This window comes from Pleuronectes platessa, chromosome 4 (genome assembly GCF_947347685.1).
Source record: "Pleuronectes platessa chromosome 4, fPlePla1.1, whole genome shotgun sequence".
Taxonomy (NCBI): domain Eukaryota; kingdom Metazoa; phylum Chordata; class Actinopteri; order Pleuronectiformes; family Pleuronectidae; genus Pleuronectes; species Pleuronectes platessa.
Window position 1 is genome coordinate 5,920,837 of NC_070629.1, and position 26,552 is coordinate 5,947,388.

Below are 26,552 nucleotides of genomic sequence, written 5' to 3' on the forward strand. Positions count from 1 at the left end.
TGTATGACTCCTGTTTTTTGAAGTGCAGTTTTACCAATTCAAACGATATTTTGGTCAAATATAATTTGACCAATTTTAAATATAAAATGTTAATAATTGCTGGTTAAAAAAAAGAAGCAGTAAATCACATTTCTTTCTGCTTAACATTGAGACCCTGTCAAAGTTGTGTAAAAAGAGGCATGAACATAGGCATAAACCTTCTGAAAATGTGTTAGATCTGTAGACTATAGCATGGCCTATAAGGAACAACACATTAGCTAAAATAATGTGTATGATTTGTTATGTTTTGTTGCATTAGAAAAGAATGCAAATCTAAAGAATGAAGATGATTCGTTATCGGCAGCTGTAGAATTTCCTTCATTAAACTGTATATCTATACTTAGGTTCTATTTCAGTCAATCTATAATGATTTCACACTTAAGTCTATGTGTGGGGGCTTATTGTTTAATTAGCTTATTTCTCCTGGTGATATTCAGAATTTTCCACAAAGAAATGTTTTATAACCATGTACATAGTAAGGATAAAAAAAGTTTTAAAAGGTTCTATCTTTGTACCTAATTAACCTTTCATGTTTGAGTATATGCACAATTTATCATATTTACCTCAATACCCTTCTTAAAGGTTATTTCTACACACTAAGAATAAGTTGCATAATAATGTGGTTTAAAGTTCTGTAACTCTGAAAACAACATTGGTTTTTACACACATCATAAAACATCCACAGGCTGTCCCTAACACTAGTTGTAAATATAGGAAAGCAGACTTCACCCTAGTTATAACTAATACTAGTTATTATAAGTTAATTTCATAACTGGGCAATAATAAATCAGGACTCCTGTCATAATTATTGCAGCCACAAGAGATTCTCCAACAATAAACTACTATAGGATACAGGGAGCTGCTTGTGTCTTTTCCTTGTGGACAGTCTCCACTGTTCATGTTTTACCTACAGAGTTGTTGTTCTGTTAACCTCCATCTTGGTATCGATGCCTGGAAAATGCTTTTGATGTTTGACAGTTACGCCGGGTTCACACCGGACGCGGAAGCGACGCGGATGCGTGGCGTAAGCGCAGCGCCAAGCCTCTGGCTCCCATCCATTCCCATGTTAAACCTTTATGCCGGTCACACCGGACGCTGAAGCGCCGTGCCACGCCGCGGCTGCCTAGCGCCGTTAAGCGATCGTTTCGGCGTCGAGTCTATTTTTTTCGCTTGACGCGAGCGTATCGCACCAGGAAACACACTGAAAAATTATTTTAAACGATATTTTATATGATATAAATGATCAAATATGCATCCCATACTTTGTATTCACCTTCTGTTGTCTTGGAGTTTTAATTTTACCACTTTTACCAACCACATTATTAAATGTCCCCCTCTGCCCATCCACTACAGCAACACAAGCAGTGATAAAGATAAAAAGAGAGAGAGGGGGGGGGGCTACGTATTCTCCACATAGGCTTCATTGGAGAATACGTAATTTACCCTCGACACCCGACATTTAACGGAGCAAATAGCGGAGAAGTTCTTCAACATGGATGACATTAAATAAATAATCGAAGTGGAGAAGTACAGTGAGTTGTATGATCCTCGGAACCTGTTGTATAAAGACAACACCAAAAAAGACAAATGTTGGGATGCTGTTGCTTAATGTTGGCGCAACAAGTAAGTATATGCTTTTATACTACTGGATCAACGGGTGATATTATTAGCGCTGCCCGGCGCTTCAGCGTGGCTTCCGCGTCCGGTGTGAACAGCCAAGCGCCGGCGCAGTAGGTATTAGCGCTTACGCTACGCTTCGGCGTCGCTTACGCGTCCGGTGTGAACCCGGCGTAAATGTATCTGTACAATAATATTCAACGTAACTCTTCCACAACATGTATTTGGATTGCTGCAGCTTTGCATTATGCATTGTACAAACGATATGAAATGTAATGAAAATGAAAAGATAGTTTTTTTTAAACGTAGAGTGCATATGATTTCTGGTTTAGGGGCTTTTCAAAGTTGTGGTTCTTAAGGTGAAGGGTGATTCTTGGTTTGATACTTCTTTAGCATGGTGTTGCCCAGCTGTAGCCTGATAGGTGGGAAATGATATTCTCGTGCACAATCCTCGGTCACAGATCAATATCAACAGTCAGACCAGTGAATCTTGTCAGATGAATCAGCAGTATACCTCTCTGGGATGTATTACTCTGCTCAGCATTAACATCTGCAGTGCTGATGAAGGGGACGGACACACAACAACTGCTCTTTTGGGTCATCAGACACTGGAGGTAAAGGCCAACCTGGAGAGCAGTGGGTGATAACCTCCCACTCAGCAGAACAGGGCCATATTTAAACTTGTCCTGATCCCTCCTGTTTGATGCTTCACTTTGGTGCAAATTACACAGGAGTGTATTGATAGGTGATTTGTCAAGCTGCCATGTGGGGATTGGTTTTGTATTCCACTGGGAGCCCTATGTTACTGCCTGGGATCGGAATGCTCACAACGCCACAAAGGGTTACATTGCACCTATCAAAGTCACACTGTTTTTCTTTTTGTTGATGTTGTTTTTTTTGTATGATGTTTTAAGTCGCTGTGCTGGTGTCACCAAAGCCAAAAAAATTCATAGTGGAATATAAAATAATAGCAGAGGTTTGCAGTTGAACCAGGTAGAGGGTTAACAGAACAAATAATGGCCCAAGTTCCTCTGCATTCAGCAACAATAACAACTAATTACTGTTGTTTTGGAATAATTAGTGTTATCAATAGTATGTAATGCATTATTGATTACACTTGCATATCACTGGTGACCACAAACATATTGAGCAATCTGAGCATAAGAGAATAAACACAGCCACAAGGAATGTAAATAATGAACCTCTCCTTGTCAGATGGAAAATAATAAAATAACGCATACCTCCTCCAAGGCCCAACAGTCCTCTTATGACACCACATTTCAATTCACTATACGTAGATATTTATTTGGATCGGCGGTTGCAGCAGGTCATACCAGCCATGCTCTACTAATTACTGAAGATGCTTTTCATGAAGGGGTTGAATAATTTTGAGACAGCAGTAGTCATTAAAAGTAGCATTTTGTGTTGAATTTGGATAAAAACCCTTGTAATATTAGTTTCATTGAACTACTTTAACTACTTGTGTAATTTGTTTATTGCAAACATCTGAGAAATTGTATATTTTGCCAATAAACCTAATGTGCAATGGGGGTTGAATAATTTTGCTTGCAACTGTACAGGCTGAATGGATTATACAGGCCCTCTTGTTTCAAAACGTGGCCCCTGCTCTACAGCCTGATAATTGAATTTGTGATTGCTAACAGAGACATGACAACATTGCAATTCCCACAATCAGCAACTGGTGAAGAGTGTAAAAGTTACACAATATATGGTGATATGTCTTGGCAGGAAGTATTCGGCCATCTCACCTGAAGCGTGGAACATTTCAAAGGTTTCCTTTGCAAGCAACATTTACCCCGATCAGACACATTTGGTTTCAATCGAAAACATCCACTTGTCTTTTGCATGTCATATATGCAATGAGACATGAAATGGCTTGTATCCGTCACTGTCTGGCTTGCCCTCTTTCATCACAGACTGCTCAGGGCAATGGTAAAACTGTACTTGAATTTCACAGACTCAGACTCCCATTGATCTGTCAAAGTCCACAAGCTTGATAGACTGCAGAGGCTTGGAGGTTCAGAGCACCAGCTCACGTGAAGATGATGATGATGGCAGCATTCTTCCTTCTTCACATCGTTAAAGTAATTTGTGTATTAAGACATTAAGACCATTACATTTTAGGGTGAAGAAATATTTTAAAGATTGGTTAAGTGTAGGTTATAAAATAACTAGTTATCGCTAGGTTAAAGTAAGTGTCCATGAAATTAATGTAGGGCTACAGTATGTAATGTGTGTGTTCGTGCCATATACATGTAGCCTGACGTTGTCATACTCACAATTCTAGTCAGAATGTGAGTCTGATACCGCTCCATTGGGCTGTGATTATGGGGCGTGTTTCAACCGAACCAGAAAAAAAAAATGCCTCGTCTCAATTGGATAGACCTACAACATATCAGAGCAACGTAGTATGTGACGTATGTTAAGCGACGCATTGTGAGTTATTTACTAACGCCGGTTTCACACCAGACGCTGAAGCGCAGCGCCAAGCCTTAAATAACAGCTGGCTCCCATCCACTCCCATGTTAAACCTTTGTGCTGGTCACACCGGAGGCTGAAGCGCCGCGCTACACCAAGGCTGCCTCGCGCCGTGCAGCGATCGTTTCGGCGTCGACTCTTTACGCTTGACGCGAGCGTATCGCGCCAGGAAAGACACTGAAAAATGATTTTAAACAATATTGATGACATATTTTATATGATATAAATTATAAAATATGCATCCCATACTTTGAAGTCCCTTTCTGTTGTCCTGGAGTTTTAATTTGACCAACCACATTATTAAATGTCCCCCTCTGCCCATCCACTATAGCCACAGAGCAGTGATAAAGATAAAAAGAGAGAGAGGGGGGGCTACGTATTCTCCACATAGGCTTGAGTGGAGAATATGTAATTTACCCTCGACACCCGACATTTAACGGAGCAAACAGCGGAGAAGTTCTTCAACATGGATGACTTTAAATTAATAATTGAAGTGGAGAAGTACAGTGAGTTGTATGATCCTCGGAACATGTTGTATAAAGACAACACCAAAAAAGACAAATGTTGAGACGTGTTGCTTAATGTTGGAGCAACAAGTAAGTATATGCTTTTATACTACTGGATCAACGGGTGATATTATTAGCGCTGCCCGGCGCTTCAGCGTCGTTTAAGCGTCCGTTGTGAACAGCCAAGCGCCGGGGCGATAGGGATTAGCGCGGCGCTTTGGCGTCGCCTCCACGTTCTCTGTTCCTCTTTCAAAATGAATGCGCTGTCGATGTCTTCTAAAACAGACTCAATGTCAGCATCTACACATCTCAGCTCTCCAGAGGCAGGCTTTTTGATGACGTACATTGATTACGTAACTGCTGATCACATATCTATGGTTGATCATCTGTCCATCATCGTATAAAGCCCGCCCTGACAATGTGATTGGTCCGAACAGTTTCTGTTCGGAGCATAATTTCTCCCCAACGGAGCAACTCCAGACAGAACTTCCCGACCGAAAATGTTGTGGCTCCCAGGCTAATATACATGTATGTTTATTGCAAAATCATGATGTGATGAACTGATTGAAAGACACAATCTGTACATTGTGATCTTGCAAAGCTAGCTGTGATTTCAGGATGATTATTTCCTCATGATTGCTACATGGCAACAGCTGTATGGATGAAGTCTGGGAAAAGAATGTGTTATGGTTAAAGGAAAAAAAAAGATTAAGAAACCACCTATTGCTGTTCCGCAAAATGACACAACATGTAGAATTATTCACAACAGATACAATTCCGAGGGTTACTGGGCAGCTTAATTTTGTTTGGAGTAGCATGTTTGAATCCAAGATGAAATGATACACAGATTTGCCTTGAACACACAGTACAGTATCTATATATGTTCTGCTGACAACAGCTGCCTGGTTCATTTGTAAACAAGGCTGATGAGAGCGATGCTAATATATTTAAACAGAATTCCACCATGTTGCAGCTGCCACAGTGGATGCTGAGACATCAGGAGGGGCTCTTCCTCACAGGAAGTGGGAAATGACAGGGAAAAAAACCTGTCAACCACGTTTAAAGCAACAGACCTGGATGTCCATCACGCCAGGTTCTCTGCAGCTCTCTGGGCATTACTGCAGACATCATCACTGCAATCCACACTGTGACTACAGGAGGAGAATAAATAGATAAATAACTGTGTGTAATATGTGCTTCGTGTAATGAAAAGAAAAACCTCACAATAAAGGAATTTTTATGCTGAAATCCCTGTCACATCTGTAGGACAACATGGAACAATGGAGCAACACCAAAAACTTAAGGCATTCTAAAAATACCTGTCTGGCATTTGACACATGAATTATCAGCTGTGTTGTTCAAGCAGCCAAGACTGGTGCTTAAAGTTTGTTCTGTGTTCAGCAGGTGGAAGCCCCACAGATGACCTCAGCAAGAACTGATTTTTTGAATAAAATAAACATTATACAAATGTATAAAATGTCTTTCTACCTCATCTGTAATATTCAAGGTGATAAGCTCTCACAGTGCTCTTGATAAATATGAGCATTTTTTACAACAGTGGTGTGTGGAGATAATAATCATATCTTTACTGTCATAGTCTTGAGTCTAACTCACTGTGATTACTTGACAGGCTAGCAAACGAGTTGGTAATAGTAATGGTGGTTATACAAGTCTGGATGAAAACACAAGACGTATAGCTGCTATCACATACAACTCACACTTGTAGCTTATTAATACTAACTTATTGAATTTACAATCAAATGACAACTAAACACACAACTCTTTACTAAAGTGATGTGAAGACTGAGACTGAGACTGAGGTAGTTAACTTGCTTCAAACTGTTCATTACATGTGTGATATAAATGATAAATTACCACAATTACATATTAAAAACGACTTGAGGCATGTGAGTATATGTTTTATGATCATGGTACACTGCAAAAACTCAAAATCTTGCCAAGTATATTTTTCTAATTTCCAGACAAAATATCTCATCACACTTAATATAAGACAAAATCACCTAAAGAGTAAGATGTAAGTGAGATAAAGGAGCTTGTTTTTAGACAGTGCATCTTGAATATCTTGTTGAGCGAAACAGTCTTGAAAACATCTTGTTTTGAGTCATATCTCAGATGAAACAAGCTGTTTTGACATGTCATAACGTTTTTAAGCTGCTGTGTTAGTCGTAAAAGATGAATCTTCTTGTTTCAAGAATTAGACTTAAATTGAATTGAGACAAGAAATCTGCTTTATTGAAAACTGCAGGTCAACATGCCCAACTCACAACAACTCGCAGTCTGGTAAAACTACAACCAGGAAGTTCCATACATATTGTAGTATACATATATATAGGTGGGTTGGGGAAAGAGGATTTGGGAAGTGGGAAGTTGGGGATGGGGGAGTTGGGGATGGATGGTTTGGATATAGTGAGATTGGGGATGGGGGAGTTGGGGATGGGGGAATTGGGGATGGATGGCTTGGATATGGTGAGATTGGGGATGGGGGAGTTGGGGATGGATGGTTTGGATATGGTGAGATTGTGGATGGGGGAGTTGGGGCTGGGGTGGTATAGGGCTATTTAACCAGCGGTGCTGCTTAATTTCCTCCAAAGTGGCACGCTTCTTAGGGTCTAAAAACAAACACATTTCCAAGAAGTCTCTGCAGTCTGTGAGGAGAGAGGACAAACGATAAGGAAACGATGAGGCTTGGATCTACAGTGATCGACTGTAACATGGAAGGAACATAATAACCGCACATTAAAAACCAGCATTGTCTCACCTTTGGATCCAAACCAGATTTTGAAATCAGTCCCAATAAAGTTATTGGTGTGGAACCACGCGGATCCAGTCAGCATTTCAAATAGAATTGCTGCCAACTCCCAGACTGTCGTGGGGCCAGCCATGTATCTGCCTTTCATTAGGAACTCTGGAGGGGCGTATGCTATGGTTCCTACAATATCTCAGAGAGAAGGAGACAGAAAAAAGCAAACGGTGAGGAACAGGCAGCGATTTTACAGTCAGATGAATGAAAAGCAGGATAACAAAACAGGTTGGCTGTACCAGTGAATTGGCTGTAAACGCAGTATTTCCTTCTTATGTAGCCACATCCAAAATCAATGATGCGCACTCGCGGTCCATCGGTGCTGGGCTCAATGAGGATGTTCGCTAATTTTAAATCTTGGTGGAAGATCCCCTTGGCTTGTAAATCGATGGCAGCATCCACCAGCTGCTTCATGATGATCTGAGAAAGAGATAGGGTCACAAATGAGTTAGACTGGTGAAGAAGGGACTCTGGGTGGGACTGAAAACACAGTCTATGTTGGAGCTGCTCTGGATCTTTCAATCAGAGCACACTTCACATGAACTTGTAGGGGTTCAAATATCAATCTACTTCTGAGCACTTTGAAGACTAAGCTGAGGTCCAAAGGCCATTCTTATTATCTGGGACCAGTAATTGTAAAAACGACCTGACACAAGGTCTATTTAATGGCTGTTGTGTAGCTATAGTTTTCTCAATTTTTCAGCCACTAAAATATCCCTTAATTACCACTCATGTTCCTTCGATAAAAGTAAAGGTTTCTAAAGAGTGAATCTCAAATAACATATTTGACAAATTTAAAATGTTAGTTGTGATTGGACCAACATGAAATAAGGGTGTGATAGCAGCCAAACACTCTCCACTGAAAATTATGATATTCCATATGATGACCTTTTCAGTTGTAGTCTGGGAATACCGTAAAAATCCAGTACCTGTGCATGGTTCTCGGCCAACGGACCACAGTTATTATTTATGAGGTGCAGCAGATCTGTAGAGGCATCTGGTCTCTCCATGACCAGAAGAACCTCTTGTTTCAGATCATACCAGTCCAATATGGACACGGCTGCAGATCTTCCCACAGTAGCTGGTTCGCCTGCGGCTTTCTGCATGAGCAGCACCTCCTTGGGAATCATGCGTGACCTCCCATTTATCATCTAAAGGAAAAATATATGTGTGTGTATCATTTTAACAACAAGGAAACAACAAAAGCATAAAAGTCACAGATTTTTTTCAATCGTTGGTGCTGAGACAACAGATCACTCACCACTCTTTGACGAGGAATAGCACTTTTGACGATGTGTTTTATCGCCACCTACAGGACAGATCACGAACTCTTTGGTTAGTCCAAGGGATGAAGTAATATTAGGTATGTGAGATGTGAGAATATTATATTAAATTATTTTATCATATCATATTATGTACTTACTGGTAAATCATCAGACCTTCTGTTGCCAGCATAAACTGTGCCAAAGCCTCCTTGACCAAGTTGTTCAAGCGCCACGTACTTGGCCTCGAAGTCAGCTGCACCAATGAACACAGACACATGGTTTAATATAATTGTGAAAGAAAGAAACATCACTACCTCTAACTTAATTTTACATTTTTTTTCCATGACTGACATTTGTTATAGTAGCCCATCATCAACTTTTTCATATTTCTGAGGCTTCAACCACCACACTTCAACATATGGAGTCTTTTCAGATGTTGTGGAAATAGCTCAGTGGAGAAAAATCATCAGATAGCTTCATGAAAACTAAGTAAATGCCATCTGCCTGACAGGTGGCTTAAAGATAAGTATTTGCTTGAATCATTTAATTTACATCTCATATCTAGTTGGTTTAATCTGTGTAATCAATATTTACGTCTAATCCTCAGGAAGAAGGTCATTAATCATATTCCTCAAAATGTAGAATTATTCATTAAAGTTGGACAAGAATGTTTTTAAAACCACCTGAACAACATCACAAAAAGAAAAACTGAAATACCTCCGAACTGGAGTCAACACCAATCCCCATTTTAACATGATCATATTGCTTCCATGCAAACAGCAGCACATTTTCTTAAAACGTAAGTCACCTCTGGTGGTGTGGCCTGCTAACACCGTGCTCTCGTGAGTGAAGCTGTTGACCTTGGGCACTGACTCCAGGGTTGATTGACCAGAGTTGGTGCTGGCATCAGGGCTCTCTCCATCCCTCTGCCTCTGCAGTGGGGGTTAATTTTCAGTTGTGGCCTTCCGCTTGGTGGCCCTCCTCTTGGCCTTAATCACAGGCCGATTACTCGCCAAGATGGGGCTGGGTGACTGCGGGGGGACAAACCTCTAGTCCCAAAAGAGGCAAGAAAACAGTGAGCATCAACCTGTTGACTGCATGTAGTGAGGTTTGAATCCTATGTTTAGTGGTTGGTGTCAATATTTGTATCTAATCCTCAGGAAGAAAGTCAATAATTATGACTCTCAAATCTAGAATTATTCCTTATAACACCAATCCCCATTTTAACATGATCATATTGCTTCCATGCAAACAGCAGCACATTTTCTTTAAAAGTAAGTCACCTGTGCTGGTGTGGCCTGAGTCGGTGCTGGCATCAGGGACCTTTCGACCCCTCTTCCGTTGGGGCTTACTTTCCTTTGTGGCCTTCCTTTTGCGGGCCTTAGTCACAGACTGATTATTCGCCAAGATGTCGATGGGTGAGACTGGGGGGCCAAACATATCTACGAATGAGAAAAAACCTGTTGACTGCGTGTAGTGAGGTTTGAATCATATGACCACATTATGACTCTGCAAAATTCTGTATCACAATCAACATTGTTTTGTAATTTAAAACAACAACATTTTAAAACTAAGTTGTTAAATGATGTGAACATGGCAACTACTGTTTGGTTAAGGGAATTTACAGTTGGGTAAATTACCTGAATATTGGTCGATCAAGAGCCCGTAGCAAACTGGTTTGGTGTGAGTAGAGGTCCAGCAAGGAGAGGGAAGCAGTGATCGCAAAGTCTGGCAAGGGGAAATAAAAGTGCATAACAGTGACACAGTGATACATAAGTGATGGAGGCAGATGCTTGAGAATACAGAACAACATAGGAAAAGGACTTTAATGACATAGCTCCTCACTCAGGAGCAAAAATCTGCACAGCAAATTGAGAAGAGTTGAATTATTGGTGTTAAACTAGACATACACTAGTAGAGTTAATTATACTCTGGATAGAGTTAATCCATTATAATTAACTCTCAGTCGATAAATAGTTGTTGTCAAAACCGAGTGTAAAAAGGAAGTGTCACTAAATCAAATCTCTAAGTGTAAATGTTTAAATATTAACTCCGAACTTCTTACTCTAAACTCTGATCCTGTATTTCACACCTCAAGTGTTAACGTCACCCCTCCCCCCTACACCGTTCGAACACCGCTCTGCTATAGCAAGTTCTGCGTGTCAATTGGTCTGCTGAAGATAGAGCTACCTCTCAACTTTTAACGGTTACACTGTTCGGTAAGTACATGAAGTAGTATCTGATAATATTGTATTTTATATTAATATTACTCTTCGGGCACCCGGTCATTGTGCAATGGTGAGCCACGGTAACTTTACTCGTCACGCTGTTACTAACCACCCAAACACCTGCTTAATGAGCTAGAGGTTAGCATGCATGCCTGGTCTCACTGTAACGTAAAAAGTGAGTAACGGCAGTAAACGGTAAGTTTGGCTTGACGTTTTGAATGAGTGGGACGAGTCATGCACTTTGTAACCATAGATATAAAACGTGATAAGATGGTGCTAATGGTTCGGAGTTGCTAGCTAGCGTGCTAACGTGGTGCTAACGCTAGCAAGCCCTTTGTCCAAAGTAATTTCAAAATTTTTTTTTTTTTTTTTGCGAAAATAACAATCATATTTCTATGTGTCATATGGTTTATCTTGGGAGACACTTCAATGTCGATTCCCTCAATGACATGAAAATAACTAACAATACTTTTTTTCTGTGCCTTATGTCTTTTAAAATGTGTAGATGCATTAATGTCTCCTGGCATTTCTTGTGGTAAGATATTTTTATTATATGGGCTAAGCTGCATGATATGGCTCACATTGACTTTTCATTTTAATAACAGTGGGTCAGATAAATTGTTCATAAAGCTATCCTCTCTTTTAATTCACTGAATTCATATAGAAAATGCTGGCAAAGGTGGAATACGGAGGAGTCCAAAAATACATCAAAATTCCACAAATTGATGAAAACTTTGACTTCCAGAAGTTTCTTCAAGAAGGTTTGTCTCCACACATTTTAAGCAAAAAAAACCCTTATAGGCCATTTTAGAGAATATTTTCATTGTTGTAGTGTGTCTGTTTTGTTTTTAAGCTTTTTATGCTCTAAATGTTTAAATGACATGGTTGATAATAAACTTAATGTAACGTTATTTTTTTTTATTTTTCCCAGTAACAGACAAATTTAGTCTGCAGGCCCAACTTGTGACTGAAGGTGTGCTCAGCTTGACTGACACATCAGAGACTGAGGTTGATGCCGACACATTCGATGACCTGGTCAAATCAGGGGTGAGAAACTTCAAGGTTGGATATAGCCAATTATTATTTACAGTTGGGTAAATTACCTGAATATTGGTCGGTCGAGAGCCCGTAGCAAACTGGTTTGGTGTGAGTAGAGGTCCAGCAGGGAGAGAGAAGCAGTGATCACAAAGTCTGGAAGGGGAAATACAAGTGCAGAACAGTGACACAGTGATACATAAGTGATGGAGGCAGATGCTTAAAAGTACAGAACAACTTAGGAAAAGGACTTTTGTGACATAGCTCCTCACCCAGGAGCAAAAATCTGCCTTTAAACTTAAAGAGAGGGGTAATGACCAAATCTGCCTATAAACTTAAAAAAAAGCTGATGTGACATTTATCTTGATAATTCTTGATCAGCCGGCCCTTGGACAAAGTTGTCCAAATTGTCAATAAGTACACAACAGGTTTAAAACAAGAATGATTGAATACACTGACTCAGGTCTGGTTAGTCTTGCTCTCTTGATTGGAAAGAACCAATCAATATTAAGTGTAAATATATAAAAATGTTCCCCAAATAATGTATTGAAATGCACACTACCTGCAAATAAAGCTTGACAAGTCAATTATCTATTATTGACTGTCTTCATACGCGCGTCATACGTTTGAGGGCTAAAGGTCATCTTTATCTGCTCCTCTGCGCTCGGCTCGTTCTCTTGTGGGGACATTTTGTAACGTCTCCTCACACGCTGAGCCTCAATCGGTTATCAATAGGTTGATGAGCTGTTAATCATTTCATTTGAATACCTTAGCTATGATATATAAACAAAAACACTACCAGCAAAACTCCATGAAAGTGTCACTGTGTTATCATAGTAGGAACAAAGCCTGTTCTAACCTGCTTCCTTCATGAGCAAAAAAAACACAACTTAGGTGATTTCACACAAGAGACTTTTACAGTAACAGTGGATCACATGACAGATTACTGGTCAATATTTAGATTTGAGGTCCTGCAGCTTTAATGCTTCGGTTCATTATGTGCTGCTACATGCTATATGTGGCTAACAAGTTCCCAATATAAACTTGTAACACGTCAATGTTCTGCTTCCAGATTTGTTTTTCTTGATCCTGTGTGACAAAAAAAATCCAGTATAACCTCGGCCAAGGAGGAAATAATAGATGTTTTGTTTGTTTGTTTGTTTGTTTGTTGGCAAGATGACAGATAAACGACTGAGCGGATTACTATGAAACTTGGTAGATGGATGTGAAATGGGTTAATAACAGCTCAACGCATTTTAGATTTTATTTTTCTTCAACTTTGAGTTTTTCAACATGGATCTAGAAAATAGGTGGTTTCATTAGAGGACTGAGGTAAACACTCAGTTGAGTGATATTCTATTTCCTTATTTTACCCTTGTATGGTGTTCGGGTCTGTGGGACCCGTTTTCAATGTTTGCTAAAAGAAAAATGATGCGATAAATATTTTTTTCAACCTGAGACTCATTGGCCTTGGCTCATTTTCTGTGATGAACATAAAGGAACCTTTATTCAGTGACTTTACACTTTACACCCCCCCCTACACATTTATATTACATATGTGATGTTCGGGTCCACTGGACCCAGGACTACATAAAGTGTTAAATTGTATATTTCAATCACCTCTGCTCCCACATTCCTGCACATTTACGTAAAAGTTCTCTGCCAGTTACTGCATTCTGTTGATTCCCCTTTGGATTTGAAAACTCCAGCACGGATAATAACCCCAAAGTATGCAAATAAATGGGTTTAGTCCATCTCATTCTAGCTTTCTATGAAAGCATGCTGTCCCTCCAAATTAGTGCAATCCAGAATGATTTTCGTAATGAAAAGTCCGTAAGAAGGCTTGATGTCCTGCACATGAGTCACTGCTATCCGTGTCGGCCCTGATTGCACCTTATTACATTGGTAGCCATGCGGGGTGGCTAAAGTGCAAAAAGACCATTAAATTGTCAAAATTTTTTGTCATCCATATGTTGGCTGCTGATGGCCTGGCCTGGATTTGGGACTGGCTGCAGAAGAACTTTTTACGTAGCTGGCTGATGGTCAATCTCATCCTCTTCTTAAACAAACTCACTGTCAGACTCTGAATTACGGTGGCCCTGAAAGCTCAACGAACGGCAACTTAAGAAAACACATGCAAGTTGACAAAACACCAGCAAAGTAAAAAAACATCTTCATCAATTTCACAACACAACACATTACAGCAACGCGCTGCAAAAAGAGAAAAGCGCTGCAAATACCGGAACGAGCTGCAAATAGAGAAATGCGCAGCAAATACCGGAACGTGCTGCAAAAAGCCAAACGCGCAGCAAGAAGCCAAACGCGCAGCAAGAAGCCAAACGCGCAGCAAGAAGAGGCCACAACACAACGGAAGTGTTTCCAGGGGACATCTAAAAGTGATGGACACTGCTGCCACAAAAACGTCAAATACACCATAGAAATTCGGTTCCACACAGGGTTCGGCCACCCGCGGCTCTTCGGCCCCTCTGCAGTGGCTGTACAGTACAATGTTGTGCATATGTTTCGCGAACGCTGAACTTAACGAAACAGTTTTCATATTATTAACGTGAACGTAACGATGAACGTGAGTGAACGTCACGTACATTTTTTAAATCATCACCGTATCAGGCCATCATGAAATACCAGGAGCGAGCGAGCGAGCATAGACTGTATATAGGTCCCGGGTCCCGGGGCTCCGACCCCGCCCACTCGCTCTTTTGATAGTAAAGGTTTTGTACCCTTGCACACTATGGACAATATATTGCCTCACAAACAGGGGGTTGCTTGTTAGCGCTGTTTATTCAGTTTAACAGGAGAAGACGACATGTCTCTAGATCGGACCATCTTCCGTGATCAGATGGGTCTCTCCGAGTGAGTGGGCGGGGTCGGAGCGCCGGGGGACACACGCACACACACACACACACACACACACACACACAGACACACACATACACACTCGCCCGCTCCGCCCGCTCCTGGTATTTCATGATGGCCTGATACGGTGATGATTTAAAAAATGTACGTGACGTTCACTCACGTTCATCGTTACGTTCACGTTAATAATATGAAAACTGATTCGTTAAGTTCAGCGTTCGCGAAACATATGCACAACATTGTACTGTACAGCCACTGCAGAGGGGCCGAAGAGCCGCGTTCGGCTCCAGAGCCGCGGGTGGCCGAACCCTGTGTGGAACCGAATTTCTATGGTGTATTGCAGTGAATTTCAACCTTTTTTGAGCCGCGGCACATTTTTTACATTTACAAAATCCTGGGGCACACCACCAACCAAAATGACACTCCATGGACTAACACAGTACATATAATACATATAGTTAGTAATACAATTTCTAAATGTATTAAAAAGCACTAATTTAAATTATTTCAGCCCTTTCTTACTCTTACCTTTTAATGAGCACAAATTGAATCAGATTTATGAAACAATCTTTGATTTAACTAAACTTTATCTAACAGAGACATATTATACCCATTTTATCACATTTGATATGGTTCCTTGGGGTCTTATTGAGATGTCTGTAACATATTTTGGTCAAAATACCACAAGGATCATTTAAAACAGGAACTTTTAACCCTGTCTAAAACAGATTGACCTGTTTTGAGTGCCAATAGTTACTCCCGCCGTTTACCCGCGCTTCATTGAATTTCTTCACTTTGACATTCAGAGCACTGGGCAGAAATCACATCGCGTCAACACCCACCGTGGGCCTTCGCGATGCTTTGTTTTAATTAAACAGTCGGATTCCCCTGGTCCGCACCAGTTCTGGCTGCTAGGCGCCAGCCGAGGCGCACCGCCGGAAGGGCCCCCCCGCGCAAACGGAGGGTTCCCCCAGCGGGCGCCGTAGCTGAGGTGATCCGCGAGAAGGGCCCGACACGCGTCCAGAGTCGCTGCCGCCGACCGCCGTACCCGGTCCCCTCCAACGGCCCGCCTTCCGCACTGGCGACGGACACCGCCCCACGGTCCAAGAGAAAGAAAGCACCCCGCACCACTGACGCCGTCAGGCACCGCGGAAGAGGACCTCCCCCCCAAAAAAAACGTTGAGGCGTGCCGCACGCCGAGTCTCCGGCGGCGTGGAGAGGAGGGCGACTGCTCCCCCAGCCGCGGCACCTGCCCAGCGGTTTAACCACAAATACCAATGATATCGGTGAAAGTCAAGTTTATTACCGATGTGCAGATGTCGGTAAACGAGGCAAATATCTGCCGCTACCGATGTTCGGCCGATACTTCGGTGCAACACTAGATATTAGATCATTTCCCACGGCACACCTGACGATCTCTCACGGCACACTAGTGTGCCGCGGCACACTGGTTGAAAATCACTGGTGTATTGGACGTTTTTGTGGCAGCAGTGTCCATCACTTTTAGCTGTCCTCTGGAAACACTTCCGTTGTGTTGTGGCCTCTTCTTGCTGCGCGTTTGGCTTTTTGCAGCACGTTCCGGTATTTGCAACGCGTTTCTCTTTTTGCAGCGCGTTGCTGTAATGTGTTGTGTTGTGTTGTGAAATTGATGAAGATGTTTTTTTACTTGGCTGGTGTTTTGTCAAATTGCATGTGTTTTCTTAAGTTGCCGTTCGTTGAGCTTTCAGGGCCACCGTACTGAATTGATAGAAACAGGATCTTCATATTCTCTAAACTCTTCCCCTTCATTGTCTTACAAAGATTTTCTTTCTACAGAAATCATTTCTAGATACTGTATCTGTTCATTAGGGCTCGTGTGTAGACTGACATGAGTGTGTTCAATTTCTAATTAAGTTCAATAAATAAACATCAATACTGATGAAAAACCTTGTTTCATATTCGTTTTTTCCAATCATATCTTGATTGTAATTGATGTTTCTGTGTTTAATTGCATTTTATCACAAAAAACGAAAAGCACCTTTATTCATGAATATGATTTAACAGGGGTTAATGACAAATATTAACCATATATGCTGTTTATATTGCTTGTTATTTGGATAAAGTTAACATCTGTTAAGTATTTTTACATATATTGTTGTAGCTATATTGATTGAAAGACCGAATAACGCCGTGGGTCCACCAGACCCACGAACATTGGCTGGGTGACCAAAACATGAACACCACACAAGGGTTAATCAGGAATATTTTCTCTTCGAGAGTAGTACTCAAGATTTTACAGTCATGAGAAATTGCATGAAAACAGCAACAAAAAGGGCTCATGTTTCCTTTGAGCCCGCATTTCCCTTCAGTGTCTTTTCAGCAAAGATCAGTGAGATCAGATCCCAGCATGAGGGACTTTATCATTTACCAACGACAAAATATAAACTATTCAAATCACAAACATCCTCTCTATAGCAGTGAAGCATCTTCGAATTACAATGGATGCACTCACAGTTGCAATTGTCTTCCTGCGAGTGCCTGTGTGCATCTTTTATTTGTTTTTGTTTATTTCCCCAGACTTCTGAAATGTGTCTTTTCCAAACACTGATGGCTCCTCTTTCAAATTACGTATAAAATCATCCAGTTATTCTTGAGAATTTATGATTTTTGCCCGCATACCACAAAGACGGTGCATATCCTTCTATAATAGTCTGCTTGGGAATCACAGAGGAAAGCGTTGTCGAGCAATTCGGAACAGATTTCTTCACCTGTCAGTCAGACAAATGTTTCCTGATATAAACCTGCATATTTAGACATTTATCACAGCGCTGATTGTGTGGAAGACAGAGAATAAGCGCACAATACGGGTTGTCGCGACGACCGCTGGTGATGGTGAAGGTACTCCCGACGGCTCCTTGAAGTGCTGCCCCACAAGTTGTTGGAGATTTCGACCACTAACCATTGTAACTCTGTTTGAAGGGGCACTGGTTTCAGGCCTAACACTGTTTCAGCCAAATCTGAAGTAACTGGCCATTTAAGACATCATTTATGTAATGTTTTAATCCCAAATGTCCACTACCGGAGGGAGCGATGCTAGCAGAATTAGCTATGCTAATGCCCACTTGGGCGTGAGCTTGTGTGTCAGACTAAAAGACAACATGGTGTAAATGACGCAGTTTCGAGTTGAGTTTGAATGTCGGGGCTCGACACTTGAATGACACCATATGAGCAGGATGGAGGCTTGTTATGTCAAAAGGATTGGTCCTATTAATTACGGTCCTGTGAGGGGCCACAGACACCACCTTTTTTACTTTTTCAGACAACTATACTTATTGATATCGGGACATGAAAAGGATTTCAAAAAGAGACCTAAAAACTGCTTATGAAGCAAATTGCAAACTTTATTTTCAATAGGGAGGAAACCTTTAACAGAACTAGATTCAGTGTAGGATACCTAATGGATGAATCAATACATTCTGTTGTATAGTTTCAGGGTAACTTAATTCTAGTTAAGTCTAATGGGACGACGGCTACCCTCCTGGAGGAGTCAGGCATTGGCAGGTTGGCAATGGATGAAACGCCCACAATGAGCGTAAAATTCGCTCTTCAGAAACCAATGGGTGACGTTATGGACACTATGTCTATTTGTATACAGTCTATGGAGTAAACACAACTCAGAGTTTAAATTATCATTCCATCTATTGTAAGAAAACACACTTGCATGTATAATTGATGTATCTTGCCATTTCATTTGGAGGACTTGGACTTGGCTAAGAAGCACTTTGGTTGGGGTTAAGATAATCTCTCCAAACAGATTCTGCATGTAAATATGCAGAATCTGTACATGAGGTACATTATTTTGGAGCTGGAAGTTCCGATTTTTGTTTTCAGTTTTTCAAGTAACTTTTGAACAAGCTCGGGTTGCCCACAAGTACACAGTTCGTGTGGTCCAAAACCCCTACAAAAAGTATTGCTGTTTGTGTTTTTTTGTCTAGAGAAACATTTTAATTATTGTAATGTAAACTGGGTACGGTGAAAAGAAAAGGTATTGGCCTGGATATCCGCTGTCTAAACCAAAAGCCCTAAAATATCCCAATAGGCTAATTAGGTGTTGGACAATAGCAGATGTGATGGTGAGTTTGAAGTTATTATACATCATTGCTTAATTTAAGTAAATACAACCCCTGTCATGCTGTAGGTTGGTGGGGCAAATTCTAATACTAACCCGAAACAATGATCTTTATCTCAAAATGAATAATAAAACCTTTTGGAATATGCATTGGACACCTGGAACTGATGATGTTAACTACTGTACTCGTGTTAGTTACAGACATCTGAGATAAGACATCTGTTTAACAAGTAAATGTGTGAAATAGCAGATGAGAAAAAAGGGACCCAGCTACCATCGGGGGGTGGGGGGTGGGGGGTCTTTCAGAAAGCAGAACTCCCCTCCTGCCTCTTTACTTGCTCTAAAAAAGTCAAGTAACTGTGAAAAATCAAGGTTTCTGCTCACTGACTGTGCAGTGGAGCGCACACTGCCTCTATGATGATTTCAAATATAAAATCTGCCATGGAAGGGTTACTGCTCCCCTGTTCGTTTGTACCTAGTGAGGATGCTGCACTGTATCCGACATATGCTACACAATGTCCCCGCTGCCTTTTATATTTTATTTATGCGATACTGGATTCAAAGTTTTTTGTCCTGGACGTAGGAAAGAACCTTTCTGGTGAGTAAAAGGTATGAGGTACTTTTTTTTAGTTCTCCCACTATGTGATGCATAGATCTCTATCAACTCATGTTGTATGTCCTCTCAGGTCTCTCTTCTTCAAATGTGGCTTGGCTAATCCAAGATAGCATGTGTTGGGACATAGTTATCTTGACACCAAAGTTTGGCCACATGTAGACAAAGCCTGATGCCGCATGTTCTGTTTTCTGGAGAAAGCCTCCAGAACTCAGTTTCCCAGGATGCTGCATGTCCCTTTGTTCCGGACAACTTCACACAGGTGTGAAAAGCCACAAGGCTCACCTCCTATTGGTCAAACTTTCCTATGACTTGTGAGGCCAATATAAGGCCAGGTCTCCCCCAATTATTTCTCTCTTTCCATCAACCTTCCAAGGAGGAAGGCAGCCGGCCTATCTTTCTGCATCGGCGAGAGGAGAAACCTAATTTCTCCAACTCGAATCTTCTCTTCCCATCCAACGAGAGGAGGTCAAAGTTGCAGGTTCCAGCTAATCTCACTAAGGAAACCTCCTCGCATTTCAAGCTCTTCAAAACTCCTCGATGTCTTGCAGGTAAGATTCAACAAGCATCTGAGCTGCACAGCTCAACAGAACCGCGAAGCAAAAAACCTTACGACCAGCCCGGAGACCTCACAGAACTGCGAACGGAACCGCAACTTCCTTTTCCCCTTTCCAAGGACTGGTAACACAACCTGGGCTTAATAATTATACTAGGCTAAGCAAGACTCTTTATTTGATTCTATGTGATGTTTATAAGTTTGATATATGTTGTGATAGGTCGGTTATAAGTTATTCGAAAGTAAGGTTAGTTTGTAATGCTCTTCATAGTCTTTCTTTGCATATCTCTCTGACCCTTTCATTCTCTGACTTAACATTTACACAGACACACGCATATCTCTTCACCTCATTTAATTCTTCCCTGCTACCAGTCGTAAAACCCCTTCTGAATGAAGGGGGGGGGACCGTTAACTAAAGCGGGGGGGGGGGGGGGGGGGTCTGCTATCTTTATGGAGTCAGCGACCATCTTAGAAGCCCACAGGAAGGTGTTACTCTTTTGGCAAGCCACCATTTTGAGAGCACCCTAATTTACATAGGCACACACACACCCACATACATATCTATGTTTAGTTAGTACGTTTGTTAGTAATTTGTGTTTTTATACTTTATTATATTCATAATAAATGTTTTTCTTTCACAAATGTTCTTTCATAAATGTTGCATAGGTGAATTTTGCCAACCTCTACACTGTCAAGAACTCCATAACCTTAACTGTTCATTATATAATCTTTAATAGTAAATATTGAGATTTCTAATTGAATTAGATCTAAATGGAATGTGGAATAGTATCCCAAAAATATTGGTGGTAACCAGGATGTTTTTTGCTAAATGTGATAAGTAGTTTGCGCCTTGCTATTCTCCCAGGGATGCATTTTTTGCCCAGTCTTTTTCTTCTTGATGAATCCTGAACACCGATCTTAATGGAGACAAGTGAGGCCAGCAGATATTTGAATGTCCATCTGGGTTTTATGTGACCTCCTGGAAGAGTCCTTGATACTCTAGAAAGAATTTTAGTGGGCTGACCTCTGAGAGTCATTTACAAATGGAGAAAACTTTGAACAACCAGGACCTTATAGACCTTGCAATCCATTCTAGTCTGATACATTTTAACGACTTTGTTTTGCATCAGTTCTTAAATTTCTTGAGCCTGTGGCATCATGTGTCTCCTTTGGAGGCCTTTTAGTCTTATTCATATAGCTAGACGAGATCTATTTAAGGGATGTTTGGATTGAATAGGTCAAATATGAGTTATCAATCAAATGTGCTTAATTCGTTGATTTGTAAAGGGGGATATTTTCCCATTGGGCCAGGTAGGTTAAGTACCTGTCTTTCAATAAATGAAAGCATTATTTATAAATTGCATTTGGAGTTTACTTCAAATACTTTTCCACTAAACTTGATATATTATACAATTTCCCTTGACATGTTAGTAGCTTGTTAGCTAATGTTGTCCCAAATGTTGTTGTGTAAATGTGTTTCAATGAAAACAAAGATGCAGCAGATCTTCCTTTCGAGTAGTTAAGTTAAGTTACACACAGATCTGTTGACAGAGAAGCTCCTTGGTACAGCTGCAATGCAAACAGCCAAACCAGAAGAAAAAAAGGACAATAGATACATCTCAATATTTTATCATATGGGAGGGAGCAGATAACAACTGGGTGACTAAAAGTCTTGTCAGGGTTGTTCAGACTGTCTAAAAGGACATCATATCCCAATGCCATTGACAGGATCACACCTCCTAGACCAGTGGTGTCAAACCTAATCACAGAGAGGGCCAAAATTCTAAACTGGGACTAGGCCTGAGGCCAAACAGGGTCAACATTTATTGAACAGGATAGACAGGCTATTGGATATAGTGCAAAAAGAAAACATGTTTAATTCCTTCTTATATGTACACGTCCCAGAGACAGATGTTTGGCATCTTTTCTTGGCTGCCAGTTAATTAATGTGTGTGGTTAGGTTCTGTGCTGTGGAAACCCTCAAGATGGAGTGAAGGTGCAGTGAGAAGACTCCTGTATGGGTTTTGTTAATCTTCATCACAGAGAAGAGTGTGTGGGTGAACTTGACGGGGCAGGCACTGGGGTCTCTGGAACGCTGGAAAAATAATTCAATAACACCAAATACTATGCAGGTGAGGAGGGGTGCTCGCTCAGTCTGCCTCTAGACGGACATTGCCCATCGTGGCTCGTTCAGTGGAGCCTGTGCACTCCACCTGGCTCTCTGTCCTGCGTGGCTGTGTGCGCTCTTGCTCGGCTAGTGGAGCCTGTGCATGCAGCCTGGCTCTCTGGCGGGAGCGAGATGGAGAGAGAAAGACTGAAGTAAAAAGAGGGAGAGATAAGCCTGACAGACACGTTGAACTGGACGGGGCAGGCACTGGGATCTCTGGGACACTGGAAAAATTATTTAATATTTAATTATTATTCAATAATTTGAAAGCCGAGCATTGCGCAAAGTGGCAAGGCCTTTGGAGCTTTATTTTCACAAAAAAATGTATGCGGGCCGGATATAATTGTACCATGGGCAGGAAGTTCTGAGAAGAGTTTGACTTGAGTCTGTCCTAGACTCTTCTTTTGGCTGTGGAATCTTGTTAGTTGAGAATTCTCCCATATCTCAGTATGTTATCATGTACATATTCTTTACTCTGGAATGAAACCTTGGAGATATATCTCTCAGCATAAAGTCACATTTACTGCATGTTCAGTATTAAGTATGGATCTGAAGTCAGACCCAATAAAATGTTTTAAGTCAGCGGTGATGATCTGCTGAAATTTCATGGTTTTGTCAAATCATCAATCAAATCAAGTTAACTCAGTTCACGATCCAGCAAACCAATTTACTGAAAATCCCACTGATAATTCATATTTCCACAGAATCCATGCAATGCCTGTTTGTGTGGTTGCTCTGTCGGGTAAAAAAAATAAAAAAAAATAAATCTCACCACCTCTGCAACAAGCACCCTCTCTGTCAGATGGTTAGTAACAAATGTGTTACACAGATTAGTGACCCACAGAGAGCCAGATTTGAGAAAACTGTCATTACAGTGATAATGAAAATCAGTCCAGGAGCCATAGCCAAAATTTTATTTGACAGCATGGCTCTCTTTTCAGGTTGAAATCTCAGCCACTTCCAGATTAATCTTTGTGAATACCTAAGTGAGAGTGGAAGTGTGAGCACAGCCTTCTTCATTAATTTACTTGTTCTCATGCTGTCCTTCATAATCCTCCTGCTCTGCCTCTATACTTTCCACAGGTAGCCTGAACGTGTAAGAGAATCTTCCCTCTGTTAATCCACTAAGTCATTACTAATGCACAACTAAACCTCAAACACAGCCTGAGTGCCTTATAGTAGCTCCTTCGTTCGTCTGCACATCACACTCTCTTCCATCCATTTCAGGTGCGATGACAGATCCTCCCTTGTTATTTTGCATTGATTGCCGTTGTAGCAGCTCAAACAGTCAGTCAACTTGCCTGTGCTCTGTGCTCAGTATAATTTTGTTGCCACGCTATTCACATTTAATTAACCTGCTCACCCCAAGAAAAAATCAATATTGAGGTGAGGAAATCCAGTAGCATTTGGCTGAGGCATACAAAAATCATTCCCCCGAACAACGTCGGTTTACTGATGGTTATTCAGATCAGAATGGTTCAAGGTGAAACAGGGGGCGTCGTTAGGACTGACCCACCAACACTCACCTTACATCTCCCATGTGACTCAAATTACTGGGGCTAGCTTTAACACATGATGGATTTGTTTCCTTGCAAATAAGAAGCTGTCAAAAAAGTGTTGCTTAAGGCTGGTTGGGGGTCCAATGGAAAAGCAGCTTTTTATAACCTGGATACTGGGATTCTGGGGTTGAAAAGTAAGAAGGCAATGCTCAACGTTACTAATGATAATTCATTCAAACTTTATCTTTGGAAGAATCGACAGCTCCATGTTAGTCCTACCATATTTATTTTACAAATATAAGCTTTAGGTTGTGTCTATAGCCTTGTGAGATGCAGAGACAACTGGAAAAATGCATTTTTGAACAATGCTTCATAAATAGATACATACATGCATCATTTGATCATCCTGACGTTATACATTGTTGTCGATCCATTCTTGGTTTTCAAGCCCAAATTCATTTTTCCACATATAATGCTGTTATAATATCTAGTACATATCACAATTAGACTCCATTAGCTAATAGCTACACTATTAGATTTGTTTAGCACTTATTTTGTGCATGTTAAATAATATATCAATTACTCATATCCTCAGTCAAGAGGTAATCAAACCTTTCTTGTTCAATACCGTTTTTTGGTAAGTTTTGCTGAATCACAGTATGCACTAGTATATATATTTATAACTTAGTAGACTGACATTTTTATGAATTAATATACCATGACTTTTTGTAACTTAATGTGGTGTTTTTTATGATGTCAATCAATCAAATCCCCCCTTTGTGTCCTGGCAGAAACTGCTGATCCCCTTGCATTAAACAGTGCAGGGAGAAACGCTGAAGTCTCGTTGTATTCTCATGGTGCCTGTAATGGTGAGCATGGGCACCAGCCTTAGACCTTCACCATGCTTCCCCACTTCATCCTCAGTCACATAATAGAGTTTCAATTGCTTGTGTGCATCGGGGATATCTATCCCTGAATGAAATATTGTGTCCTTTTCCAGTGCAGATCCAACTTTATCTGATGCACTTGTTCTGTGGCTTGTCTCAACGAAGTTTCATGTCACTGTCAAGAACCCCATCTGACATGCCTCAGTGGATGTGCCATAAAAGTTTGAGCAGTTTTTGTTTTGGGTGGCTACCTTGAGGTGGTGTATATGGGTCAGGTTCAAGGAAAATGTCTAGACAGAGTTTTTAGGATTTAAAGAGGAGAACATGTGTTAGTAATTACCTAGTTTCTTGAAGATGGGTATTGACTATTAGAAATTTTTAGAATTTTTTTTTGCGAGAAACTTTACATGCTCTAGTCATATGTTACATTCATACACTGTGCCGACGTATTGTATTAATGGTTTGTATGATAGAAAAAGTGTTGTTTATCGAAGAGCTGTACAGATGTTTGGGTGAATGTGACGTGTTCTCTGCTTTGACTGGTCGACTGAAAAAGTTCTATATAAACCCAATCCATTTAGCATTTGTTCATATCTCTGTTACCAAGCGACGATCACACATTTCACACCAGGTTGTTTCTCCCAATCTCACAAGGATAATGTAAAAGGATATTGGTGTGATTAGCCTGTGTGGCATATCCAGATATAGCAGTTGATAATGGGAATAATAATGTGTTAAGGTGCTATGACCAGGATGGTCAAATGAACCTGTATGCAACCATCTTACCTCAACACATACCCAACCCAATTTAGATAATAAGCAGGGTACTGTGTCATCTTTTGAGATATGCCGGGCGTGATTCTTTTTTGGTGTGTGGTCCTAATATGAAAGGTTGGGTTAGGTAGAGGGACTGTTTAACTATGATTACGATTACATAATCTAACAAGGCATTTACGCTAGAAGGAACATGGAAGGTACATATCAAAATGTCCAAAATGAAATTTACAAACCAACACTGCATTCATCCTTAATTGAAATAATTCTCTCCACCTTAAGAGTTTGTTCCCACACCATGAACCTCCCGTGCAATGCTGTGTCTACTTCCTCCTCCTCTGGTTCTGCACCAAGCTCATTGTTGTTGGGATGGAGGATCTTGTTATGGCCAGCCCAGTTTATTAAGTTAAGTTGGCTGGAGATTTATAACTTATTCTTGTTATGTGTTGTTGTTATTGTTTACTCACCTCTCCTCTCGTTTCAGACTTCTCACTCCCTCCCTCGTGTGTGTGTGTTCCACCTGGGTGATTGTCAGCTCCTCCCTGATTGTTTGCACCTGGTCCTCATCACCCGGTGTATTTAGTCTGTGCGTTCCTGTGTGGCGTTGCCAGTTCGTCTTTGTTTGTCAATGTTCCTAGCGTTCCAGCAATTCCTCCTGATAGCCTTCCTGTTACCGATCCCTGCCTGCTTAACGGTTTACGTCTCTGCCTTTTCCCTGCCGGATACCCTGCCCTGTGATCAACTGCCCTCCCGTGTACCGACCTTGGACTGGAACGATTACGAACTCTGCCGCTGCCTGTCTCCTGTGGAATTATTGTACCCGTGTTTGGACTGCCGTGACGTGTACCAATATTCTACAGTAAAGCTGAATAATTGCACCTTCTTGTGTCTCCGAATCGTGCGATTGGATCCACACACCTGTCTGCACTCCTTACAGTACGAACTGGCCAATAAGATGGATTCAGCCGACTCCGGTTCCGGGCGCACTGTCCTGCCGGCACCATTACTGCAGCAGACGGAGGAACAATTTAATGCAGTTCACCTCGAGATGCAGGGGATGTCGG

The 26,552-nt window shown here is 41.1% G+C and overlaps 1 long non-coding RNA gene across 1 annotated transcript; it reads left to right on the forward strand.

Moving 5' to 3' along the window:
- The first annotated feature begins 10,660 nt into the window (after positions 1-10,660).
- LOC128438935 (uncharacterized) lies at positions 10,661-12,022 on the forward strand. The gene is made up of 4 exons (XR_008338398.1): positions 10,661-10,966; positions 11,481-11,510; positions 11,640-11,736; positions 11,907-12,022. It is a non-coding gene; the product is annotated as an uncharacterized LOC128438935 (long non-coding RNA).
- Positions 12,023-26,552: the final 14,530 nt, after the last annotated feature.